At 38.1% G+C, this 27,648-nt stretch overlaps 1 protein-coding gene across 1 annotated transcript in view; it reads left to right on the top strand.

Annotated features, from left to right (window-relative positions):
* cdh11 (cadherin 11, type 2, OB-cadherin (osteoblast)) overlaps positions 1-27,648 on the top strand; it is a 266,524-nt gene that overhangs the window by 139,794 nt on the left and 99,082 nt on the right. The window contains exon 2 of the mRNA XM_034184513.1: positions 1,170-1,233. The gene's annotated coding sequence lies outside the window, so the exon portion shown is untranslated. The remainder of the gene's footprint in view (positions 1-1,169; positions 1,234-27,648) is intronic.

The raw sequence follows: 27,648 nt of genomic DNA on the forward strand, positions 1-27,648 counted from the left end.
AAACTTTATTTGGAATAAAAAAAAACTCAAAGATTCAGTTACTGTGCTAAAATCCATGTTCTTCAACTTCAGCCTGAAAATACGCATTAAAAGTCTGAAAATATATTATTCAGTTAAATCACATGTTGAAAAATGTTCAAAGGAGCCACGCAGTCTGCTGCTTAAAAAATATTGGCACCACTTATAAAAGAGTTTTCACCTTTTTATAAGTAAGATATTGTAAAATATCTCCTTTAATATAATCTTAAGAAAATAATAATTTTCTAGGACTTGCTCTTTTTTTTTTCTTCTCAGACTTTGATTTTCTTTAACTCTGCACTTCACACTAATTCAAGGAAGCAGATTCGGCAGCACCATGGGCCCCTGGGTCCCGCTGGGACCATCCAGGGTCACTGAAGGTCGTCTCACCGGCAGTTACTGATGGAGGCCAAAGCAAGTCTGCTTCATTTCAAAAAAAAAAAAAAAAATACCCAGTGGCTGAAATTATACAGTAAATTTCCTCCAAACTGCTTCTGAACATTTCTGATGTTCCGTAGCGTCCTGAGCCAGACTTGAACGTGCCTCACGCTCTGTTCAGGATACTCGGACTGAGTCTAAAAGGGTTTTATAACTTGGCACAAGCGCTCACTGTGTCATCTTATTTGAACATTATAGCCGAACTTCTAATTATTCACGACGAGCATAATGACTTTCTAGTTGGAGAAAAAGTCCTGTACGAAACTGCTCTGTGCCCTACTGAAGTGCCCTTGAGCACAATGTTCAACTTTAAAACATTCTCATGAAAGCCACAATAAATGATGACACGGTGTGTTGATGTGAAAATGAATGACTGAATAAACAGTCAAAAATTAGGCCTAGGTAGTAGCGAGCATGGTTATCTAGCTCTATGGAGGGAGAAATGTGTACGGCTACCTCTCAGCGTAGTCTGGTGAAATGTGTTTTGAGCATAAGGAATTTCATCACTGACGTGGTTTATATATAGTTTATATAGTTTCACATTAGCTGTGATTTTAGAACTTACACATCATTTTATAAATTTTCTCTAAATATGCTTGTATTTTTGACAAACTTGGGGAGTGGGGGGGGTGTTTTTATCCGCTATTTTTTTTTTTCCTTTTGTAATAAATGTATTTATAAAGTGAGTAATGTGAATTATCTCTGTTTTTCAGGCAGTTCTGTGTCACTGTACAGAAAAAAAACCATCATCGTGTCTGAGACCTGTGATGAGTTCAGGTGCGTATTTACTTTTTCCCCTCAAAGAGATGTATGTGTTGAATCTGTAGATTTTTTTTTTTTTTTTTTTTTTTTTTTTTTTTACGGGACAAACCCTCTATGCTGTCACTCATAGGATTTCTAAAGAGCAGGTTTGAAGCTCAAATGGTGCAGGTCTGGACATCCCCATCTTGGCAGTGCTCAACATGGGCAAGACTGGAGTGACTTGGGTGGGATAAGTGAAGCTAGGACCCCCCCCAATCTCATAGTTACCAAGCTAGCTACGGCTACTGGCATGAGTGTGGATATTTAAAAGTGTGACGAGCTTATTGTTTCAGTAAACCTGCAATTTTCACTCCAGGTAGCGTCACACAGTGCTCAGTACTTGCTAATTAGTGCTAAAGGTGCTAACAAACAAATTAAATAATACTCAAATTTCACTCAAGGGAAATACTGGAGCACAGATTTCTGATATGACAATTAACTCTACAATAAGCCATATTAAATCAGATATTTGTTATAAAATGCTCAGAAAGCACAGAAACTGTAAAGGGCATAGCTGCTAGTTGCCACTGCTAGCAACCACAGCAACAATTGCTCAAATTATTCATAACTTTCTGTCAAAAAATAGCTTAAACTGATGAGTTATAGAACAATTTACCCCCGTACTGCTGTCACAAAAAGGGAAATTAGCTATTCACGGTTTTAGAGTATCCCAGAATCCTTTGCACGCTGGGGAGGGAGGTTTGATAATGGCTCAGTTTAATGCTAACTTTAACATTGAAAATGCCATCAACATGCTAATGCATTAGCATCGGTCCCGTTTTTAAGTTCTAAAATACATCTATCAACTGTTTCAGGAGACTGTAACAGGTTGGTTTAACATAAAAAAGGTAAATATTACTCACAGACATATGCTCTTTAGGGTCTTAGTGGGGAAAAATTAAGATAAAGCGAAATAAAACAAAGAACCAACAAAGCAGCAGATCGAAGATCGAAGTACTGTTTCATTGGTTCAAGGTTCAAAGCAAAGCCGCGCTGCAGAAACGGTTGATTATACAGACCTGCTGCAGGGTCTGTAATCAATGTAGAGAAATGATCATTTTCCTGACAAACACCCCCAAAAACAATGGCCACTCTGAAGGACCGATAAGGGAATTAAGCAAAAAAGCGTCAATGAATCGAATAATTTCTTAAGGATACCCGAAAACAACTGGTTCCCGACACACGACCCTAACAGCAACACTTTTTTTTATAAAACTCACATTAAAGACTCACGATTATCTTAGTTAAACACCTAAATACATATTTTGGTTGAACTCACCTCCATAACGACGTAATGTTGCGAAACTAATAGCGAAATCTCGGCCTCCCCAGCGAGAACATGACGACGCGCGAGATTTGACACCGTAAAGGCGTACAGCCGTTTTTTGTAACTAGACTGTAAACGTGTTATTTCTGTTGGAAAGTTGGAGATTTTAACATGGGGTTCTGTGGGGAGTGACTTCATTTTGGAGTCGGCATCAAGCAACTGCTATTCAAGAAACTGCAGGTTTTGCATTTCCGCATTCATTTTTCCTCACTGGAATTGCTGATTGGTTGAATCAGAGTCCATCTGAAGTGTTGGGACAATCTACCTTCTTTTAACTATTTTTATTGAATAAGTGTGAAACATTATTCTTTTCCTCCACTTTTCTCCTTATTTCTTCTTGCACTTCTAATCATATTAGTTTAATGGTTTTTATTGACTTTTTCCCTCATAAAGAGATTTTTCTATTTTCTCTTCTCTCAGTCATGTTCTCTGCCCTTCATGGTTAATGGAGGATTATTCTGAATTGTTGAACTTGTATTTGCCTTCAGCAGCTTGTAAAAGAAAAAGAAAGAAAAAAACTGCATGTTTAATATGGTCTTGAGCCTGAAAATGTGGTTGACAATGCATCTGCCCTTCGGGAGCATGTTTCCAAAATCACAGTATTTCACATCTCCACACTAAGCATTTTTATTTTCATTTGGCTGGAAAAGTTGAATAGATTAAAGGCAGATCTTAATCGATCCTGAATGTTCTTACCAGTGGCTGCCAGGCTGACGAGCCGATTTCAGAACACCACATTCTCATCCTTCAAAAGCAGGCTGGAAAGTGGCAAAAGACAGATAAGTTAAAAAGACTCACAGACAAGAAGTGAAGGGGAAAAAAGTTGACTCTTCTGTGTGAGAATTTAACTGTCGAGTATGAAACCATCAAAGGGAAGCACTCGGATTACAGATCAAATGACACTCGTAAAGTGAATCTTATTTTTATGTTAACTGCCTCGTGTCAGAAAGAACCTGTTACGCAGATGCATACATTGGACCCCAAAACGCAGACAACCACACACTAACTAAGTTAGAGGGATCTGTCCAAAAAGTCCAAAGTGTGCTGCAGGTGTGAGTGGAACAAGTGGAGTGGTGGGTGTGGCCAGCACAGGAGTTGCTTGAACAAACTAACAGCGAATGGATGAATAAACTGGTCTTTTAAACTGCATTGGAGTAAATTATTAATTACAGGTGTGAGAGACCAGCAGGTGAGCCATGCCCAGCCTAAGACTCACAAGACAAAGGGAAAAAAGGTCAAATCATCACAGAATCACTAATTACATCTGGTCTGTATTATGAGAACATGGTGTATAGTGTATCAGCCTGGGCTTTACTTATTTTTAGTGTCACTTGTTAAGTGTGCTTCCTAATGGGTGTCATTAGGACCAAAAATGTTTTGGCAATGGGTACGTTTCAGGTGAACATATTTGTGTACCGCCTTTATCTGTATTGTATTGTGACTGCGATTCCTCACACTCACTCCACTCGGGATGCGAACTCACGATCTCCGGTATGGGAGGCGGATGCTCTGACCAATCGGATAAAAACCTGGGCTCTGTGAGTTGCCAGACAGAGGATTGAAGCCTGGTGACGACCATATGTACAGCGACTCCTGCTGGCCTCCGTCAGATTTGCACACTTTGATTGCCCTCTACAATTAATTTTAATTACTTATCTTTTTGATTTCAGGTATTTCTGTCATTAAGAAACTAAAACAGCCCCATTATGAGCAGAACAACCATAAGAACTGACTGAGCGTGCACATGGTGAACAAGTGAGGGAAACCACCAAGGACAACTATAATGAAATCTAGACTTGAGTTTGTATTGTAAGAGGCTGGAAAAGTCTGGCCTATATTATAGAAAATTGATGGAGCCACACAATGAAAACTTTTTAGTAAGATTTTGTTTATTTGTTTGTTTTGATGAGCCAAGTGGACGTATATGGCCATATTAATGATCTCCAAACCCATATTGTTTTTCAGTGTATTATTTAAAAATTCTGGGTTTTAGTGACTCACAGTTTATCGTGATTACATTTGTTCTGTTTTGGACATTTTATTTTATTTTATTTTTGTTTGTTTGTTAATTTTTTGATGTTGTCTGATGATTCCGTCCTGTTCTTAAGTTTAACTTCGCACTGGCCTTTGTCCAAATCCCTGCCACCGTTTCCAGTGTTTTTTTTTTTTTTTATCCTTCATAATTCACTTTTCTTCATCTTTTGTCATGTTTAGTTTTTATTAGTTGTGGTCATCTCCTCTAATCAGTATTTTAACTTGGCATACTGTATTTTACATACTGTGTTCTGGTTTTAGTCTTTCCATACTCAATGTTTCGTTAAATCTTACTTTTGTTGTTGTGACATACCACTGTAGAAATTGTTCATTTGGATTAATTTATATCAGACTCATTTATCTTTTAAACATTAACTTTTGGGCTTCATTATTTTTCCCTTTATTGCTTGAGAACAACCACATAATAGTTTTGTCTGCAGTATATTCGTTAGAATTTTTACTATCAGCAGTACATTAAATGAAGACTCTGACCTCATTGACCTCCGTCCATTTAGTGATTTTTGGTTACAAAGACTTGAGCTATGCTACATGATGATTGGATTTCTCACCTTTTGACCTCCAAACCTGACCCAAGCACCTCTCCTGCAATAGGAGGCATTCATGCAGATGACCTCCTCTGTCACCATGACTACCCAGTGGCCTGACAAAGAGCTCCTGTGTGTGTACATGGACTGAGCTTTGCACTGAAAGAGATCAAAAAAAGGACTTATCTTAACCTGGCTCAGGTCATATCACCTCTCTGTCTTTGGTGTTTTTGATGAAAGAAAGTAAAGTCAAGTCTAGTTCTGTTTCTGTACTGTGGTTCAGGTTCAGGCTTTTCTAGGCTCATTCATGCTCCTGCATCAGGTGATGTCAGTGAGTTCACCGTAGGTCCGACACTGATGTGAGCATTTAGACCTCAGTTTTGATCTCTCAGAGTAGATGGCTTAAACACTCAATCGCAGTGTTGGAAGAAGGCTGATAAATTTGTAAGCAGCTGAGTTTGTGTTGGATGTGCAATCAACACATTTCATGGCAGGTGACGAGAGACCAAACTCTGCCCACGATGTCTGCAGAGGACTTTATTACATTAAAGAAAATGAATCAGAGAAAATATTCCAGAGTGACCACAAAAAGGATTTAATCAGAGACGGTATGAGTGATTTTGCTGCCACTAGAGGCCATCCATGCCCCACACTTCAGGATATAAACAACACTTTCCTCCTCAGCCACTCCTCCTCAACCCTCCCTCACAGGTCTAAGAGTTTTCTATGTGGGAAAAGCCAGGTGTATGTGGATTGTAGTTTGACTGTATTCTTGATCAGATTTGAATGTGATTTCTGGATGTCTTTTTGAAAAGTTACTCACGCATTAAGAAAAATCTAATCTTTGGAATGAAGAAATCTGCAATGTCATGACAGCTCTGTTCTGCCATTAACCAAACACCAAATATATATAATTTAAACTCATGGTGATAAGGGCAGCAGAATCATCAAACAACTCTCAAGCAGCCATGAAATAACAGTGTAACACAATGTAATGTAGGAGACAGTAAGCACAAAAAGATCATCTTACAAATAAACAGAAAAGCTCACTCTCATCCTAGAAGTGACAATGTGTCAGGACATGGTTGAAAAAGAAATAAGGAACTGCTCATAAAATGCCCTGCCATTATCATTATTCTCAAATGAAAGCATTTTCTTTATATTGAAAAAAGATTTGTTCAGCAAATTCATCTTTGTTAAAAAGGCTGTCTTATAATCAGGGTTGTCTTATATTGGGAACAATATGATAATTTAGGACACCATTACCTCAGGCTTTGCACAAAAATACTTAAGTCATTACTTCAGTTTGTAGGCAATTAAACCATGATGCATTGCCTCAGTGGGTTTAGTAAAATTAATCTTCCTTGGCTCCATAATCTTCAACACCACATCTTCAGGTATAGTAGTTTCTCAAATCATAGAGCAAAATGTGAAGATTTATCTATATTTCACCCTAATTTGCTGCTGTATTGGAGCTTTGGTTTCCATTAGAATGCAGGTCCTGCAAAAAGTAGACCTACGTGACATCTGTGCTAATTTAAGATGCCTTAATTACATCGAAGGATATGCTTACAGCAGCATCATTACCGATTAAAATCAGCCGCATTGTAGCAGTTCCAAAACAAGATATTAAATGGAGAATTCCCCCTGAAATAGAGTTCACATCTGTCAAAGGTTTATACAAGCTCGAAAGCTTGTTTGTGATCTGCAAAGGCTGCATTCAAAGCAGCAATGCTTCAGAAAGTGGGTCAGTCAAGACGCTGTTGTAAAAAAAGCCATCATCAGACTGAACTTCAGTCTCATTATTGGTCAAGTGTGTAAAATACAAAAAGTGTGACTTAAGTCAACAGGTTCAGTAAGGTAGCAAAGACATTCCTCTTCTGGCATCTAAAGGTGTTCCTGAACCAGATGAGGTATTTAACCCCTCCAGCATGTTCTGAGTCTAACCTATGGTCTGGATCTACCCTTTTTCTTAGTCAGTTAGTTGGTGAGTTAAGAATTCCACAAGATGCACAAAATAGATGCTCAACCTACTCTTTTCACTACCCGAAGATCCTTGAGCGATTCTACCAACGCTACCTAAGGAATATCTTATCTGGTGGGAAGACTAACATACCAACATCATTGTCCTGGCTGAATCCAAGCTCCAGAGAATCAAGTGTGTCACCATCAAGAACCAATGTTCAGTGCAGGTGGGTCACATTGTTAGAATGGATGACAGCTGACTTCCTAATCAGATCTTCTACTCCCAGCTGAGCAAAGGAAAACAGTCCAGAGGAGGGCAGAAGAAATGCCACAAGGACCTCTTGAAGCGCAACTTCGAGAGCTGCTCCATCGACTGGAAGGCCTTGGAAGATCAAGCGAGGGACTGAGCCAGCTGGTCCACATGGGAGTGGAAGTCTTGGAAAAAACGATGAACAACACTGAGGAGAAACGGAAAAAGAGGAAGGAGGGAGAGAGAGAGAGCAAGATCCTGACCGGCAGAAGCTTCTTGCAGTGCACGTTAAGACTGAGCCTGTTCACTTGTCTCCACGTCCACCATCCTGTCTGGGAATTGACCAACAGACCACCTTCCTCACAGCCGAGGGATCGCCATGACGACGACTCGTGCTTTTATTTTGCAGAAAATGCAAGAGTGTGCTCAGCATTACTGAGTGCATTTAAAGCAGGTTAGGTGCAGACAGACAGACATCTGCATCCACCAAACAAGGAAATCCCTGCAGTCGGTTTCACCCGTCTTCTGGGAATTTACCTGAAGGAAATGTACGTTTAATCTCATCTTAATGCATAGTCATTTCTGACAGAAATCATTTTACTCGCCTACAGGAAAAAAACAAAACAAAAACCTGACACTTGCAAAATGTGACAAAGTCTGCAGTGGTAAATGTCCACATAAAGGCCAGAAAATGCAAAGTACAGCAATTTCTTGCACATATAGTATTAACATGTAAAGTCAGCGGAGGGTGCAACACACTTATGATAACATTTTTTCTCTCTCTCAGTGTGGAGTCTGAAATGCTGTTAAACCTCGTTAACTATCAAACTCATATATCTTTAAAAATGTGACATTGATGGATGTCTGGGAGGACAGATAAGGTACAGGAATTAAGGAGATTTTTCCCCCCTGTCCAGGGATTTACACAAACACACACACACAATGAGTTTTAATGCCATCCTCAAGTATTGATTACCCAGCAGTCTATGTGATCAAGAGGCAGATACAGAAAGCACACATCAATAAACAGTCTGGAAAACCTGAGGAGAGTTTTAAAGACTTTGCCCTCTCCCAGGCACTCGCACAAACAGCTGGCATGCTGTTGAATTATTCCAGCAGTTTGCTAAGATGCAACATTTTACGATGCCAGGAAGTAGACCGTTACATACCCCCCCCAAAAAAAGAAAACAGTTTTGAGCTCCTTGACTGATCTAAGCCTGTTTCACCACGCTGGGCACATCCTCGGCCTTGCAGCGACATTACAGCACAATTTATTCGCCAGGAGCTCTGATAAAAAACAAACAAATCAAAATATAAAAAAGAAACCATCTAATCTCTACAGTCGACGCGCACAAATCAGATGGTTATCTGTTCGCAAGGACTTGCTGATTTGTGTGCTCGTAATTCAGCCACAGCTTGCTGCTCCTCGCCCAGTCGTCCAGCGCTGTCTTTAACGTTCCTCCATCGACTGGTTCATCATAGAAAGGTTTATTATTATGGCGTTAAGTTTCCATATTGGATTATAAAACAGAAAAGACCACCTGGACTTAAATCACAGTCACACTGACAAACACGTACAGCCTGACCGATATATCAGTTGGCTGATAATATCTGTTGATATGAATCTTTTACCAACATGTCTCTATCATTGTTATTTTGGAGTGATAAAAACCTAGGAAAGTTTTTCACTCAGAAATTCCAAGTAAATTTTACAAGGAGAATTCTTAAGTAAATTTTACTTCCATATATTAGTTTTTCTAAAAGAATAACTCAAGTAACATTTACTAGCAATTATCAACTGAATATTTTCATTGAATTTTACTCTGTTCATAAAAAGTAAAACTTTTCAGCTCTTCCACTTGTTTTCACTCAAGGTCGCCACAGCAGATCCAGTTTGGATCTGCATGTTGATTTGGTACAAATTCTACACTGGATGCCCTTCCTGATGGATCTCCACATTACATGGAGAAATGCGGCAGGGGTGGGGTTTGAACCGGACACCTTTTGCACTGAAACCAAGTATTATATTATACCACGTATTATATTGCATGATATGATATTATATTATATTGCATGATATGATATTATATATATATATATATATATATATATATATATATATATATATATATATATTTTTTTTTTTTTTTTTTTTTTTTTTTTTTTTCAGTGCACTTTAGGCCTTGCAAAATGGTCTCATAATGTAATTTGTACAACACAGGGTGCTCCGACAACATTGTTTATAATGCTGTCAATCATAGCCGGAACCCCCATACAGATGTTACCCCGTGACATAACTAAGCATGACAGATGGCGTAAAATCCCATTAACTCAACCAATAATTTCCATCACTTTTTGCCAGTACTGGAACAACTTTAACTTTTCACTCCTGTACAAACTGGAATTGACCTTTGTCACATTTTTTTCTGTTTTTACCCCGTAACTCTATAACCGCCCTGCAACAGACTGGTGTCTTATCCAGGGTGTACCCTGCCTCAAACCCTATGACTGCTGGGATAAACTCCAGCTCCCCGTGAGCTGATCCTGGATAAGCAGTTGAAGATCAGTGTGTGTGTGTCATAGATAGTACAGACTATACTGTTTTTTTGAATCTTTATCATCAGACAGATAATGTGGTGTAGTTTTCAAAATGATTGGAGCATTTTTTTAATGTTGACCCCTGTGTAATTCTTCACTGACCCCCTACCTGCCTACAGCTACCATTCTGGAATGACTATTGTACATTTTTCCATAGATGACGGTACACTGAGACTTGATCGGAAGTGTTGTTTCGTACTCTTAAGTGGTGCCGAAAACCTTGATGACTCAATGCATTTTTCAGATTTCCCTGAACATACACCAGAATGAATGTCTCTTTAAACTGTAAGACTCCAAAAAAATCCAAAATGTTGTCTCATTTGTGATCCTGAAGGTGCATTAAACCTTTAGAACAAAAGTTCATTCCTGGTTGTTCCTTTCTCAGTAATGTGGAATCCGTATGGTCCAAAGTTTCCTATATTTTTGTACAATATGGTGTCCTGAGCTTGAGAAGGTCTCGGATCCACTGGGAAGATGGACAGGACTTGACTGAGGACAGGGAAGTGTGGATGAGCTGCTTAGTCTGTTGCCACTGTGACCCAGACTCAGATAAGCAGCAAAACATGAATGAATATTGCAGAGTTGTCTGTGGTACCATGAATCACTTTGAGGTGGCTCCCAAGAAGGAATCTGATTTATGGAGAGCCAAAAATGTGCGCCAGGTGCTGTCTAGCATGGTGGCTTAGTGGTGCTTACCACTGTTGCCTCACTGCAAGAAGGTCATGGGATCGATTCTCACCTGTGGCCTTTCTGTGCGGCATTTGCATTTTCTCCCCGTGTTTCTGTGGCTTTCCTCAGGGTGCTCCGGTTTCCTCCCACATCCAAAGACATGCAGGTTAAGTGAACTGGAAACTTTAAATTCCAAGTCTCCTCTGTAAAAGAGATCTTGAGCTCAATGGGACCAACCTGGTTAAAAACATTTGCATTCTTTGAATCATTTTCTTGCGCTAAATGAAGAATGCACAATTAACCACAAACTCAGAAATGTTTACAAGTCCACTACATTCGGGTATTTTGTGGAATCTTCCAAGTTACTTAAAACAACATTCATCTCGTTGTATGTAAACTGTTTTGACCCACTAGAAATATGGCATAGTGAAGAAAACGGAAATAAATCTATCTTGTAACTATTACACTATGTAACACAATTTTTGTTCCTGGCTTCTAAGTGTTATATTTCAACTGCTTATGTCTAAAGTCTGTGGAAAAAATGACTACATTCAGCACAAACTTTGATTATTTATTATTTATTTTTTTTTACGTTCTACAAAGTTCTAAAAGTTTCTTGAAATTTCTAGATAATTCTGGGAACTTCTAGAAAATTCTGGACAGTTCTAGCAGTTCAAGACTATTCTAGAAGACTATGTTGTAGTGAAGGCGAATCGAGAATATTCTTGAAAACAGACAAATTTCAAAATATCATTGTTCTGATCACAGAAGCAAAGTTTCTGTGGAATAACAGCTATTTTCTATTTATTTAAGGCATAACAGGTTAGGAAAACACACTGTGTATCCAGGAACAAAACAAAAATAAAAATTTGTTACATAGTGTTATTTTACAATCACTAATATGCACTAAAGTAGACATAAGTGACTTAACACATATTTTTAATTAAATGGAGGATGTGCCGCCAGGGAAAATTGAGTTTGAAAGTTTTTTTTAGCCAAGGTGCATATAAACTTATGTTCATAACTATGTATCCAAAAATTTGATAATGTCATGTGGGTTCAGTAAGTCCTTTTTATTTCCCAACCACAGTGAAGTGACATGGTCTCACAGATACCCTGGTGATGATTTAATCATCTGAGCTTTGCGAGCCGTCGGTGATGAAATCAGGTAACAATGTTTAATGCAAAAGCTTAAGGGATCTGCTATTAGAAGAAAATGACATTTCAGATGGAGGAAAATTACTTTTGGGGGGGCTCAAAGCAACCAAGATATGGCGTTATCCTCTAATATGAGATTAGAGTTCAGCTTGATCAACCAAGCGGAGCTACGGCTGCAGAGCCACCTGTGTTGGATTTCCACCAGAACTCAACAGACCTCCTGTACAGTCGACCCAAATGGGATTGTTTTTTTAATTGATTTTTAGACATACTGTAGATAAGCTGTTCTGTCTGGATCAGATGCAAGGACAGACTCTCTAGCGATTTAAAAAAAAAAAAAAAAAATGCCATCTAAGATTTCTGTTCTCCAGATTAATAAAGCTCCGATAATGTTAATTCGGTAATTCCAAGGTGGATTTTATTTAAATTATCCTGTGCTCCGCGTTGGCCTTTATCTGTCCCGCTGTGCTCTGAAATTGTTCTCGTTGTTCAGTTTCGTCTTGTTCAGCATTTCTTTCCTACATTTCGACACATTTACACCATTTTGCTCCGTCGTGTTCTTCTTTCTACACACTTCAGTCAGTTCTGCACGCACAAATCAAATCTAAATATCCCACAAGCGTCGTCACACAGCTCAAAGCCAAAAGATTAAAAAAAAATGAAAGTGAGAGAAAGAGAGAGAAATGTAGGGAGGGAAAGGAACAGGAAGAATGAGCTGATAAATGTGTTTGCAGCGAGATTACCATGCATCATAAACCCATAAACCCTGCAAGGAATCAGAGGGATGGAGGGAGGAGAGGAGGACAAGGAAGGGAAAAGAAAGATGCAGAAGTGGGTTAAAGCACAGCAAGTGAAAGACAAAAAGAGGGAGACAGAGCAAAGATCAGGAGATACGGTGACAATGTCACAACGCAAAGATAACGAAACACAGAAAGACTGGAAAACAAATGTAAGCAGCTAAGGATTAACTCTCTCATTTCTCCATGGGGAAGAATGGGAAAAAGAGGATTTCCACCTCCTGTCCCCTCAGCATTCCTTTGATATCTCTCTTTCTCATATTCTAATATCTATAGACTCCATTCATCATGTTGGAACCAACCCATTGCGCTCACCAAAGCGTGAATAACACACACGGCAAACCTCAATGGACACAAAAGTGGTGGGAGACGAAAATCCAACAACTTCATTTTCTCGCATATTTTAGTACTTTCTTGTAGAAAATGTGATATATTATCAGATACGAAGTCACAGTTGCAAGGTACAGTATAATTTCATAATTGTGATTGCACATAGGAATTAACATCTACTAAGCCAATTATAAAAGTAAGTATAAAAGTTATAATGGCATTTCATAATTATGACTGTGTATTACAGTTATACGTATGTTATAGATTGAGTTATAATTAAGATAAAGTACATTGTGATCACTATTAGTTATTATGACATATCACAGTTACAAGACTCTCGAATGTATGACATTATATTACCATAATGATATATTAACCCATAAATAACAGGTACATTGTTATTAGAAGATACGTCTTATGCGATAGTAACAGTTATGAGATAGTGTGTCACAATAAGTTGTATGTTACTATTATAGGATGTCATAATTATAGTTTGATGATAGTACATCAGAGTAAGATAGCATATAATTGTCTATCATTATTATGACTCACTTGCTTGTAACTCATTTACTAGTCATAATAATGACTTACTGCCTTGTGCATAATTATAACTTATTATCTTAGTTATGGCTTAAAATTACAACTAAGTATGCCTTAGTGTGTCATAATTACAATTTAATTGTATAACTAGCTTGTAAGTGCAACAACTGTACTATCTCATTTATGATGTAACTGTAATGTACAACTTCTTAATTATGCCTTAGTATGTCATAATTACAATATTATAATATTATTCTTTACTAATTTGTAACTGCAACTTACTAAGACAAGGAACTATGTCAGTTACAACTTCTTAATTATGCCTTTCTGTCTTGTAACAGTGACTATTTCAGAACACATATCTTGTACTTAAAAAAATATGACATCTTAATTATGATTAAGATCTATCGTTCATCTATCGTTCTCCAGCTTCAGTTTACTCCCACTCATGAACAACACCCAGAGATAATTAAACTCCTCCACTTGGGACAGTAACTCTCCCTTGACCCAGAGAGGTCAATCCACCATTTTCCAACAGAGGACCATGGTCTCAGATGTAGAGGTGCTCCTTCTCATCCCAGTCACTTCACACTCAGCCTCAAACCTGCTCAGTGTGCATCGGAGGTCAGCGCCTGATGAAGCAAACAGAACCACATCATCTGCATAAATCAGAAATGCAAGTGTGAGGTCTTCAGAAATTATCAAAACCTTCTGTGGATGGAGCAGTTTATCTACCGGTAGAGACCTTCTTCACTATCTTATCAGTAAGAATACATTCAAGGACCTTCCACAGCTGCAAACAAGCACTCTACTCTACAGCAATATGATTTTATACGAAGGCATAGCAATAAAGTATAAGCATTTATAAAACATCTGTAACACTTAAGTATTTATATTTCAGTATTTATAAGAATTCTACCACAAAAGTCTCACCCTGTCCAATAGTGTAAAACCAGATGCCTGATGGAGGAATCTCATTTCCACTGACCGTATCTGCGATCTTATTCTTTCAGTCATTACCCAAAGTTCATCACCATATCTGAGGATAGGAGCGTAAACTGCCTGGTAAATCAAGAGTCTCATATTATTCAAGTGTAAAAAGCTTGATTGCTAACAAGGTTTTAATATAACTGAGGTTGTAAAAAACGTAAACTGGTCCTTTAAGAATTGGTACATTATAATTACAAGTCATCAATAGCAGAGAGTATTTATGTATGTCAGTAAAGCTCATACTTTATGGGTTAGCATCACATCATTACTAATTGTGACTAAACAGCTCATAATTATGACTTTGGAGAAAAATTAATATGTTTTCATGATGATTTTGTGCTGTAATGAGAAAACACTGAAAAATTAGGTGTTTTTGTAATTTCCTGTCTAATCACACTCTCTCTTTCCCTACTGCACTTTCATCTCATTGTTCATTTCCCTTTTTTCCGTGACTGTTTTGCTGTCTACTCATTCACAGTTCGACTTGTTGGGCCTGAACTTAAAAGCACCATCATTTTACTTGCAGTGTCGTGTGTCCATCTGTGGCGGTTTGGCAGCTGTGTAACTGTTGTGTGGAGCCAATAACACAGAACAGTGCTCATTTATTGCTGCAGTCAACTTAACGAGCTTTGTTAATAAGATAAACGAGCTTCCTGCTGATCAGTTAATGGTGCCTTCACAGGTCCTCCACAGTGTGGAAACTTTCACTATTCACAGTTTACACAGGAGAAACAACAGTGGATTTTCTCGTAAACTTGATCTTTTGAAAAGTCTGAAGAGTTCAGGTTTTACAGCGGAAATGCCCACTCATTTTAAAGTGATCTATCATCATAAACACGTTTTTACTCACTTTTGAGGGATTTTCATTGAAAGCATTCATTCCTTAACCTGACAGTTAACTATAAGGCATGAAAAAGTCCAAGCTGATTTTTACAAAAAAAATGCAAGAATATTTGCATAAAATCCTTTTAGTAATACCATCTTTTTTTTTTAACAATTCTGCTTGCTTCATTTTTGCACTGTATTATCTTCTTTTGCACTCTTGCTTTAGTTTCTCTTCCCATATCCATCCGCAGCATCCTTCTCCCCATATACCCCACATCTCATTCTTATCCCATCAGTTCAACTCCATTTAATTCACTTGCCTTTAATAGCATGTCATTTACATGTCTTGCCAAAGCACAGTTATCATATTAAGGACAGTTAAAAATTAATAATAATAATAATAAATAGCAGTTGTTAATAAATTATATAAGATGCATAATCTGAAATTAATGTAAACAATAAGTAATCAATGATGATCAAATAAAAAATGTTAGTCACCCGTATGCTCATTCCTAATCATGTTTCCCATGAGCTCCAAATGTTGACATCATATTTGTAAATGGAGAGTTGTTATGAAAAGTATAATGTTATTATTGGGCAAATTCTTGATCATGTTGTTTTGTGAAGAGTTTGTAATGTACCACTGAACCATGAAACTGATACAAAGCTTCTTTTTTTTTTAAGTTTGTTAAAACTGAATATTTGAAACAATTGGGAGAACATCTGAAGATACTTTTAGCTAGCATTTTCAAGCTTTGGGTATGCTTATACTGCATAGAGCCAGACATTCTCTTATCTGATGGATTGTCACTGTTTAACACCAAATATTTATTATTATTATTATTATTATTATTATTATTATTATTATTATTATTATTATTATTATTATAAAAAAGATACAACTTTTTCTTTTCAGTGACCAGTAACACTAGGGATTAGCCACACAAAATCAATTTGAATGCTCTAACTAAAATGTAGCTGATACTCCATGACTGTTTATCCAGTATGATAATTTTGTCATTTGGAGCTAATCATTGTACACATATATGCATCACAACCACAAAATAACATTTTTTAAACTCATTTTTGTACCATCAATTTATTTCCAACCAAGCTTACAAGAACATATTCTTGGCTTCATGCTAACTAGCTGGCTAGCTTGTGTGACCAGTTAGCTAGCTTGTCACTTCTTGAAAAATTTACATAAATGTTTTTGTTGTGAAAGTGTCGTGACACGGACCCACAACAGGGGGCGTTAATGAACGGACAATGGATAAGCCAAAAGTAACAATTTAATGTTGTGAATCGCACAACGACGTACAGACAATAACAATATGGTGACTGTCAATCATACACCAGGTGACGTGTGGGCAGGCTCGACGATAGAAGACGCCTGGCGAGAGAAGAGCCGGATCCCACACAGCTTCACCGCCAACAGAGCTGAAGAACACCGGAGCCGCCAAGCCCTGCGCCCCAGGTGGCCGCTGTCTTCAGCAGTCAGACCCGGTACTGCTGGCAGAAAACAGAGACAGTCCTGATGAGTGTGAGGTCGCACACTCAGTAATCCCACAGTCTGTACACAATTAGGAGGGAGAACCTCCACTTCCAATCACACACTCGTGCAGCTACTGTCTGGAGTGTGGAGCGAAGCCGTCGCTGATCACACCTAACGCCAATCCAACGGATAAGGAACACCACAGGAATACGGCTGCAAAAAGAGTCCAGACTATAATGCAGTTTCAAGTCTTTGTTCAGCAGAGAAAATTACCTGGATGGTAGTTGATTTCTCGGCGGGGAGGTGGAGTTGCAGTCCGGCCTTTATGGTGGTAGTGATGAGTAGTGGATGAGTGACAGCTGGTACGGATGATGTGTGACAGCTGTCACTCCTGGTCACTCCGACGCCCTCTCGTGCTTGAAGCCCGCACTTCAAGCAGGGCGCCATCTTGTGGTGGTGGGCCAGCAGTACCTCCTCTTCAGCGGCCCACACAACAGTTTTGATATTATTAAGTCTGGACATAAATCTGAGTGCAAAGTGTTGCTGAGGTGTTTTTGGAACAACTTATATTTTGTTTAAGGATTATTTTACCTTTTTGAACAGTTTGCTACAAATTATGATGAAATTAAATGAAATTTACCCTGTGGTGTCAGGTTTAAAATGCATCTCCCAGTGCTAACTGTTATTCCAGTCATACTTTCAGAAAATACATATGCATGAGTTGTGACTTTCTGTATATTGGTCTTAGCGTGTATAGCGCCTGGGCTTGTTTTGGCTCTGGTCCTTATTCTCGCGTGTGGGGAGGAACTCAGTAACGGTCGGTGAGAGGAGCTGGATGCTTACACTCGTCTGCTGAAATGGGATAGAAAATAGAGAGTTTCACAGCTGCTGTGTGAAACAGGTTTTACAGTGCATCTCGAGCCACTGCAGCAATGTCTCATGTTCCGCTCCTTCCCTCCAGTTATCCATCCCTCTGCTCCCTTTTTTCCTCATCATCCCTTCACTCCAGTGCTCCACAGCAGTTGTTGGGCTTATTTTTGCTCTGCCACTTTTCTCGCTACTACTCTTATCCTCCAGATTTATCTGTGGGTCTTCAATGCTTTTAACTGCTGCAATTAACTTGAGTTATTTCACCATTTCATGATTTTACTGCAGCTACCCTCCATGAATAAGAGCACAGAGACGCTAGTAATTGGCATCATGATTTTTTCTGCCCCCCGCTTTGTGGCGCAAAACCACCACAGCTTGAAGACTGGTAGCATAGGGATTTCCTCTGACTTGTGAGCTACTACTTTCTTGTAGGGTGGTGATAATCATTAATCATGAATTTAATCATTAGCTAGGCATTGGGTAGCGATTTATAATCCAGCATCTGAGGTGCCTTTGTTGGCGAGAACTGACCTACTGACCTTAACTTCATGAATGATGCTGTGATCTTTGTGGAACCAGGTGTGGAACCTGATGGCAGTGCTTGAGAAGCTGAGCGAGAACTTGGAGTGTCTGAGTTTGTGGTGAATGAAGACTAAGGTTCAGTAGCTCACGTGACAATCGGGTTTTCTGTACCAATCAAAGCCCCAGTCAAAGGACACCGAAACCCAAATGAAACAAGAAATCTATACTTACGCTGGCATCATTTAACCGTCGTAGAGCTTCACTCTGGCGTTTCGTCAGAATTTTTAAACTGTTGAAAAATGTGAACGAATCCCACCGACAACCTGAATTCATTCGAATTTCGTTTTACTTTCTGTCTTGATGGTTCCTCATCGTTTGCGTAGTTCCCGTAACATCAGCGTTCTGTTTGATTATCATCCAACTTCCCGCATCCGGCGTCTTGCAGGAACGTTGACGATATCTGAATGGATCAGTAACTAAAGATCCGATGAGCTGAACGTGCGTAACTATTTACGCACGTTGTAGCCATTTGTGGCTGGCCTGCATGTGCGCACATGCTGCTGTCTAGACAACCAGATGGCGTACCTGCAAGTGTTGCGGACTTGAGGAAGCGGCTGGCTGCACTCGGTCTCATACCCACTGACGGTCACGTCATCATAAATGTTTCATTTTGATTTTGTTTAAAGCATCAAGGTCAAAGTTCGCTTTGTTTTTCTTTTGTTAGCTTCGGTTTTGTTTTGTTCCTTTTTGCACTCTTGAGCCACAGGCTTTTCGGTGATGGGAAAAGTGCAGGATCATTCGTCCACCTTTTCTCGCCAATTTGTGACTTTTTCCTTCGTTTAGCTATTGTTGTGTAACCGGGGCTTAAGGGTACTAAACAAGACTTACAGTTCAGCCACAGTATACCAGGGCCTACACAAAATGTATGGTGTGGTACCTGTAGTCAGGTAAGATAAGAAACTTTTATTATCTTTGTATACAACAAAATTTGTCCAAGAAGAATTTCACAGATGTCCAAAAAAAAAAAAAAAAATGCTCCAATCATTTTGAAAAGTATACCTCATTATATTTCTGTTTACAAAGATTCCAAAAAAGGTATAGTTTTGACTACAGAGTTGTAGTCTTACACACCTCTCTGCAGCTTCTCTCCCCCTGCCATCCCCTCATTACCCCATCCCCGTAGAGACGGTGCCTGCTCCCAGACTACCAATAACCAGCAAAAATCTATTTAAGCATAAAAATTCAAAAAGAAAAAATAATATAGCACCTTCAACTGCACCACAGACTAAACAGTTAAATGTGGTCTATTAAACATTAGGTCTCTCTCTTCTAAGTCCCTGTTGGTAAATGATATAATAATTGATCAACATATTGATTTATTCTGCCTAACAGAAACCTGGTTACAGCAGGATGAATATGTTAGTTTAAATGAGTCAACACCCCCGAGTCACACTAACTGTCAGAATGCTCGTAGCACGGGCCGGGGTGGAGGATTAGCAGCAATCTTCCATTCCAGCTTATTAATTAATCCAAAACCCAGACAGAGCTTTAATTCATTTGAAAGCTTGTCTCTTAGTCTTGTCCATCCAAATTGGAAGTCCCAAAAACCAGTTTTATTTGTTATTATCTATCGTCCACCTGGTCGTTACTGTGAGTTTCTCTGTGAATTTTCAGACCTTTTGTCTGACTTAGTGCTTAGCTCAGATAAGATAATTATAGTGGGCGATTTTAACATCCACACAGATGCTGAGAATGACAGCCTCAACACTGCATTTAATCTATTATTAGACTCTATTGGCTTTGCTCAAAAAGTAAATGAGTCCACCCACCACTTTAATCATATCTTAGATCTTGTTCTGACTTATGGTATGGAAATAGAAGACTTAACAGTATTCCCTGATAACTCCCTTCTGTCTGATCATTTCTTAATAACATTTACATTTACTCTGATGGACTACCCAGCAGTGGGGAATAAGTTTCATTACACTAGAAGTCTTTCAGAAAGCGCTGTAACTAGGTTTAAGGATATGATTCCTTCTTTATGTTCTCTAATGCCATATACCAACACAGTGCAGAGTAGCTACCTAAACTCTGTAAGGGAGATAGAGTATCTCGTCAATAGTTTTACATCCTCATTGAAGACAACTTTGGATGCTGTAGCTCCTCTGAAAAAGAGAGCTTTAAATCAGAAGTGTCTGACTCCGTGGTATAACTCACAAACTCGTAGCTTAAAGCAGATAACCCGTAAGTTGGAGAGGAAATGGCGTCTCACTAATTTAGAAGATCTTCACTTAGCCTGGAAAAAGAGTCTGTTGCTCTATAAAAAAGCCCTTCGTAAAGCTAGGACATCTTTCTACTCATCACTAATTGAAGAAAATAAGAACAACCCCAGGTTTCTTTTCAGCACTGTAGCCAGGCTGACAAAGAGTCAGAGCTCTATTGAGCTGAGTATTCCATTAACTTTAACTAGTAATGACTTCATGACTTTCTTTGCTAACAAAATTTTAACTATTAGAGAAAAAATTACTCATAACCATCCCAAAGACGTATCGTTATCTTTGGCTGCTTTCAGTGATGCCGGTATTTGGTTAGACTCTTCTCTCCGATTGTTCTGTCTGAGTTATTCTCATTAGTTACTTCATCCAAACCATCAACATGTTTATTAGACCCCATTCCTACCAGGCTGCTCAAGGAAGCCCTACCATTATTTAATGCTTCGATCTTAAATATGATCAATCTATCTTTGTTAGTTGGCTATGTACCACAGGCTTTTAAGGTGGCAGTAATTAAACCATTACTTAAAAAGCCATCACTTGACCCAGCTATCTTAGCTAATTATAGGCCAATCTCCAACCTTCCTTTTCTCTCAAAATTCTTGAAAGGGTAGTTGTAAAACAGCTAACTGATCATCTGCAGAGGAATGGTCTATTTGAAGAGTTTCAGTCAGGTTTTAGAATTCATCATAGTACAGAAACAGCATTAGTGAAGGTTACAAATGATCTTCTTATGGCCTCGGACAGTGGACTCATCTCTGTGCTTGTTCTGTTAGATCTCAGTGCTGCTTTTGATACTGTTGACCATAAAATTTTATTACAGAGATTAGAGCATGCCATAGGTATTAAAGGCACTGCGCTGCGGTGGTTTGAATCATATTGTCTAATAGATTACAATTTGTTCATGTAAATGGGGAATCTTCTTCACAGACTAAAGTTAATTATGGAGTTCCACAAGGTTCTGTGCTAGGACCAATTTTATTCACTTTATACATGCTTCCCTTAGGCAGTATTATTAGACGGTATTGCTTAAATTTTCATTGTTACGCAGATGATACCCAGCTTTATCTATCCATGAAGCCAGAGGACACACACCAATTAGCTAAACTGCAGGATTGTCTTACAGACATAAAGACATGGATGACCTCTAATTTCCTGCTTTTAAACTCAGATAAAACTGAAGTTATTGTACTTGGCCCCACAAATCTTAGAAACATGGTGTCTAACCAGATCCTTACTCTGGATGGCATTACCCTGACCTCTAGTAATACTGTGAGAAATCTTGGAGTCATTTTTGATCAGGATATGTCATTCAAAGTGCATATTAAACAAATATGTAGGACTGCTTTTTTGCATTTACGCAATATCTCTAAAATCAGAAAGGTCTTGTCTCAGAGTGATGCTGAAAAACTAATTCATGCATTTATTTCCTCTAGGCTGGACTATTGTAATTCATTATTATCAGGTTGTCCTAAAAGTTCCCTAAAAAGCCTTCAGTTAATTCAAAATGCTGCAGCTAGAGTACTGACGGGGACTAGAAGGAGAGAGCATATCTCACCCATATTGGCCTCTCTTCATTGGCTTCCTGTTAATTCTAGAATAGAATTTAAAATTCTTCTTCTTACTTATAAGGTTTTGAATAATCAGGTCCCATCTTATCTTAGGGACCTCGTAGTACCATATTACCCCAATAGAGCGCTTCGCTCTCAGACTGCAGGCTTACTTGTAGTTCCTAGGGTTTGTAAGAGTAGAATGGGAGGCAGAGCCTTCAGCTTTCAGGCTCCTCTCCTGTGGAACCAGCTCCCAATTCAGATCAGGGAGACAGACACCCTCTCTACTTTTAAGATTAGGCTTAAAACTTTCCTTTTTGCTAAAGCTTATAGTTAGGGCTGGATCAGGTGACCCTGAACCATCCCTTAGTTATGCTGCTATAGACGTAGACTGCTGGGGGGTTCCCATGATGCACTGTTTCTTTTTCTTTTTGCTCTGTATGCACCACTCTGCATTTAATCATTAGTGATCGATCTCTGCTCCCCTCCACAGCATGTCTTTTTCCTGGTTCTCTCCCTCAGCCCCAACCAGTCCCAGCAGAAGACTGCCCCTCCCTGAGCCTGGTTCTGCTGGAGGTTTCTTCCTGTTAAAAGGGAGTTTTTCCTTCCCACTGTAGCCAAGTGCTTGCTCACAGGGGGGTCGTTTTGACCGTTGGGGTTTTACATAATTATTGTATGGCCTTGCCTTACAATATAAAGCGCCTTGGGGCAACTGTTTGTTGTGATTTGGCGCTATATAAAAAAAAATTGATTGATTGATTGACTATCTGTGACTGAATGTTCTGGGGTTATGCAGTAAAACAGCAAAAAATGTGACAGTTGCTCCATTTGTGATAAATACTGATGTAATGGGTTGAGCTAATACCGTTGACCGCGTCTCCAAAGTAATGGTCAAACAGGGTTCACTTCCATTGGATTCAATGACATTCTAGCGTATGCTAACCCATAATGTGATAACTACATAACAGATGGTACAAATTGTTCCTTAAACCCACGTTTTAAGGTCCTGATGCTTCCTTTCTTAATATATGGGTGTGAGACTTGGATGCTAACTAGTGAGCTAAGGCAAGATTTCTTTGGTACTAGGTCTCTTTGGAGGATCTTTGGGTACTGCTGGAATAACTTTGTTGAACGAAAGGTTATTTAGGGAGCAACATTTATTATGACTTATTTTATCATGTTTAGATGTTTGTTTTCAATGTGGTTATACAAAATGCAATGCAAAAACTTCAGGCAGAATTATCAGGATGTTGAAACAGTAGATCATCAACCAGTTAAGCATTTCAAGTGATAGTATTCTATTTTTTTTAATTGTGTTTGTTTTTGCTCTACACCTTTATGAGGAAACAGGAGGGTAATGTACTGCGATATGAACTGTACTGTGACCTTGAAACCATGATTAGCACCAAATGTGCTGTTACACCTGTAGTGTTGAGAACCCCAGTATAGCTGGAGAAGGTAAAGGACACACTCCTGTTTCGCCTTTTTATTTTATTTAGACCCCTTTAATAATTGCCTTTATTGAGCAAAAGACTAACCTTAGCTGTTTACATTTACAAATCTGCTTCTTTAAAATTAAAAACTGGGTTAAAAATGTAATAAATCAAAGATTTTCACAGTTTTATAAAAGGTGTGTTAACTGCTTAATATTAAACTAAACCAGATCTACTATGTTCTACCGAAAAATGTGACGGCATTATAACTTGAGTTGGCAGCACAAAAACTCCGCTGGTTCAACTGAACAGTGTCCAAGAATACCATGTGTTACGGTGAAAAAAACCTTATGCCCATAAGAAAAGTATTTTGACTTGTGTTTTGACTCGCCAGAACAAGGGGCGTGCAAAATATGATGAATATCTAGACAGACCACCTCCATCTCTTATCACAGCCTCCGCAGTGCTGAAATGTTTATTGAACGTAATGGATATTTGCCATTATTTTTCATTATTCCATCTGTTATTTTCCCTTGCTGTAATAAAACAAGATAGAAATGCAAATTTCAAACGTTCAACCGAATATAACAGTGAGACCTGAGGACTGCAGGGGTCTTAGCACTTGTGCAAAGATGGAACAAATTCATATAGGGTGTTTCAGAAAAAATTATATTTCATAATCAAATAACTTCAATAATTTATATTCAGATTATCTCAAATTTTAACAGAATGTGTAGAAACAATACAAAATTCTATATTGAAAGTTTGGTGCTTTTTTCTTTTCAGGTATAGAAATGCCATTCACTGGAAAACAAAAGGCATTTTGTCTGTTCACGTATGCGCAAACACATTGTATATATTGAAAACGTGTGAAATCCTTCATGAAATCCACATACCTTTGAATTTCTCATTCAAATTTTGAAGCATAAATCTTATTTTGCTCAATATTAAGCCTGTTTAGTTTCATTTATCTAGACTACATAGTTTCTCAGATATTTATAACTCAAATGTTATCACATTTTTGTATTTTTCTGTGGTTGTGGTCATAGGATGGTGACACTGAAGGTCAGGTTGTAGAATGAAGTCAGTGGATCAAATGCACTTGAGTTTCAAAGTGCCCTTGAGGATCCGGGGATGAATTTAGCACCTTAACCTTGGATATTCAATTCAGGCAAACAAATGTGAGAAAAAATTGTAGACAGAAGAAGAACCAGTTTTGCTTGTGTGTCTTAAAACCATCCTGCCTGTTACGTTTATTCACCGTTTTCCATTTTCCTTGTTTGTATTCATCTGTTACAGTTTGAATGTGCTGTACAGATTTTAAACATGCCTGAGAGATTCTTCTGATTTTGGGCTGTATTGACAAATCTGAGATAATTATCCAACTGAACTAAGCAACTTGTTTCAAAGCACTTTTATACATCACGAGATTTGGAGGTTTTTGTGTATTTGGGAGTCTCTCCTTTCTCAGACATCTGTAAAATCAACTTACATCGATATACCAGGATAATTTCTTCAGCGCCTTCACCGTAAATATGGAAGTATTCCCGTTATAAATGTTGTTGGAGTTGTTTGTAATAGTTTTAAACCACTTTAATATAAACCACCAAGAGCTGGATGCTGCAGAGACTATTTATATGGGTTCTTTATGACTTTCAAAGAAGTATAAATGAGTTTCATGACAAACTGACAGACTTTATTTGGGGTTTTTCCACAGTGGTACCAGAGAAAAATCAGGGTCCAAACCAGTATTTTTATTAATAAATTATTCTGTGAGCGATCCAATGAGACGCTCTTCTGGTTGAAACCAATCGGAACCAAATAAGAAAGCGTTTTAATCATTTTAACACATATAGTCTCGTATATAACTCTGGTGTCTGTAGCTTAGCGAGTCATCAAGGTGGAAAGAAATCGTGTCTCTTTGCTTTTTGTAAACTCCCACTTTTGATTTTTTTTTTGTTTTTTTGGGTGGGGGGTTATTGTGGTTTCTCTCTCTCTCTCCTCTGCCTTCATTCACTGTGGTCGTCTGTCCCAGCTCCCCGAGTATTTAAGAATCTGAAGTATTTTATTTTTCCTTTCGCCTCAAATCAATTCCAGACGCCACCGTTTCCTGCATCCCTCTTCTCTCCCCTTCTCTCCCTCCCACAGGGGCTATAGACCACAACCACACAGAGAGTGAGCGAGACAAACCAGTAAGGGACACAAAAGTCAGAGAGAAGTCTCAGGTTTTGTTTGATTTTCCATCACATAGATTCCTCAACTTTTCCTCCTTCCCCCCATTCCTATTCCTGGAATTATATACATGTGTTTCTATTTCGGGCGTGTGATCTTATATGAGCAGAAAGCATTTTCCTTCTTTGTCTCTTGGCACATCTCTTCTCTGTCAGTAATGTAGAATGAGATTGTTTTACTTAATTAGAATCAATGTTTTAACAATTCTGGTTTTGAGGTCCATCTTAAAACGATCGCTCTTGAAAAAGTTGCAACAAAGTAATCGTGAACCGTTCGGACATTCTAAAATTGATGAGTGCTATTGTTTAGCCTAACTGGAGCTAGCTAATAATTTCCAACATTATTTCTTGTTACACGTTACCTATTTAATCAAACATCATTGAAGTTGATGAAATTGTTGTACTTGTAGTAGAAATGTTTGCTGATACAGGCTATATTTTACTCTGTAGTCTATCTTGAATGTGACATTATAAAACTGATGAGTGCTATTGTTTAGCCTAACTGGAGCTAGCTAATAATGTCCAACATTATTTCTTGTCAGACGTTACCTATTTAATCAAACATCATTGAAGTTGATGAAATTGACGTACTTGTAGTAGAAATGTTTGCTGATATAGGCTAGATTTTACTCTGTAGTCTATCTTGAATGTGACATTATAAAACTGATGAGTGCTATTGTTTAGCCTAACTGGAGCTAGCTAATAATGTCCAACATTATTTCTTGTTATATGTTACCTATTTAATCAAACATCATTGAAGTTGATGAAATTGATGTACTTGTGGTAGAAATGTTTACTGATACAGGCTATATTTTACTCTGTAGTCTATCTCGAATGTGACATTATGAAACTGATGAGTGCTATTGTTTAGCCTAACTGGAGCTAGCTAATAATTTCCAACATTATTTCTTGTTACACGTTACCTATTTAATCAAACATCATTGAAGTTGATGAAATTGACGTACTTGTAGTAGAAATGTTTACTGATATAGGCTATATTTTACTCTGTAGTCTATCTCGAATGTGACATTGTAAAACTGATGAGTGCTATTGTTTAGCCTAACTGGGGCTAGCTAATAATTTACAACATTATTTCTTGTTACACATTACCTATTTAATCAAACATCATTGAAGTTGATGAAATTGACGTACTTGTAGTAGAAATGTTTACTGATATAGGCTATATTTTACTCTGTAGTCTATCTCGAATGCGACATTGTAAAACTGATGAGTGCTATTGTTTAGCCTAACTGGGGCTAGCTAATAATTTCCAACATTATTTCTTGTTACACGTTACCTATTTAATCAAACATCATTGAAGTTGATGAAATTGACGTACTAGTAGAAATGTTTGCTGATATAGGCTATATTTTACTCTGTAGTCTTCCTTAATGTGACATTATAAAACTGATGAGTGATGTTGTTTAGCCTAACTGGAGCTAGCTAATAATTTCCAACATTATTTCTTGTTACATGTTACCCATTTAATCAAACATCATTGAAGTTGATGAAATTGACGTACTTGTGGTAGAAATGTTTACTGATACAGGCTATATTTTACTCTGTAGTCTTCCTTAATGTGACATTATAAAACTGATGAGTGCTATTGTTTAGCCTAACTGGAGCTAGCTAATAATTTCCAACATTATTTCTTGTTACACGTTACCTATTTAATCAAACATCATTGAAGTTGATGAAATTGACGTACTTGTAGTAGAAATGTTTACTGATATAGGCTATATTTTACTCTGTGGTCTATCTCGAATGTGACATTGTAAAACTGATGAGTGCTATTGTTTAGCCTAACTGGAGCTAGCTAATAATTTCCAACATTATATCTTGTTACACGTTACCTATTTAATTAAACATCATTGAAGTTGATGAAATATATACTTGTAGTAGAAATGTTTAGTGATATAGGCTATATTTTACTCTGTAGTCTATCTTGAATGCGACATTATAAAACTGATGAGGGCTAGTGTTTAGCCT

The sequence above is a fragment of the Thalassophryne amazonica genome, chromosome 13, assembly GCF_902500255.1.
Source record: "Thalassophryne amazonica chromosome 13, fThaAma1.1, whole genome shotgun sequence".
In the NCBI taxonomy this organism is placed as follows: domain Eukaryota; kingdom Metazoa; phylum Chordata; class Actinopteri; order Batrachoidiformes; family Batrachoididae; genus Thalassophryne; species Thalassophryne amazonica.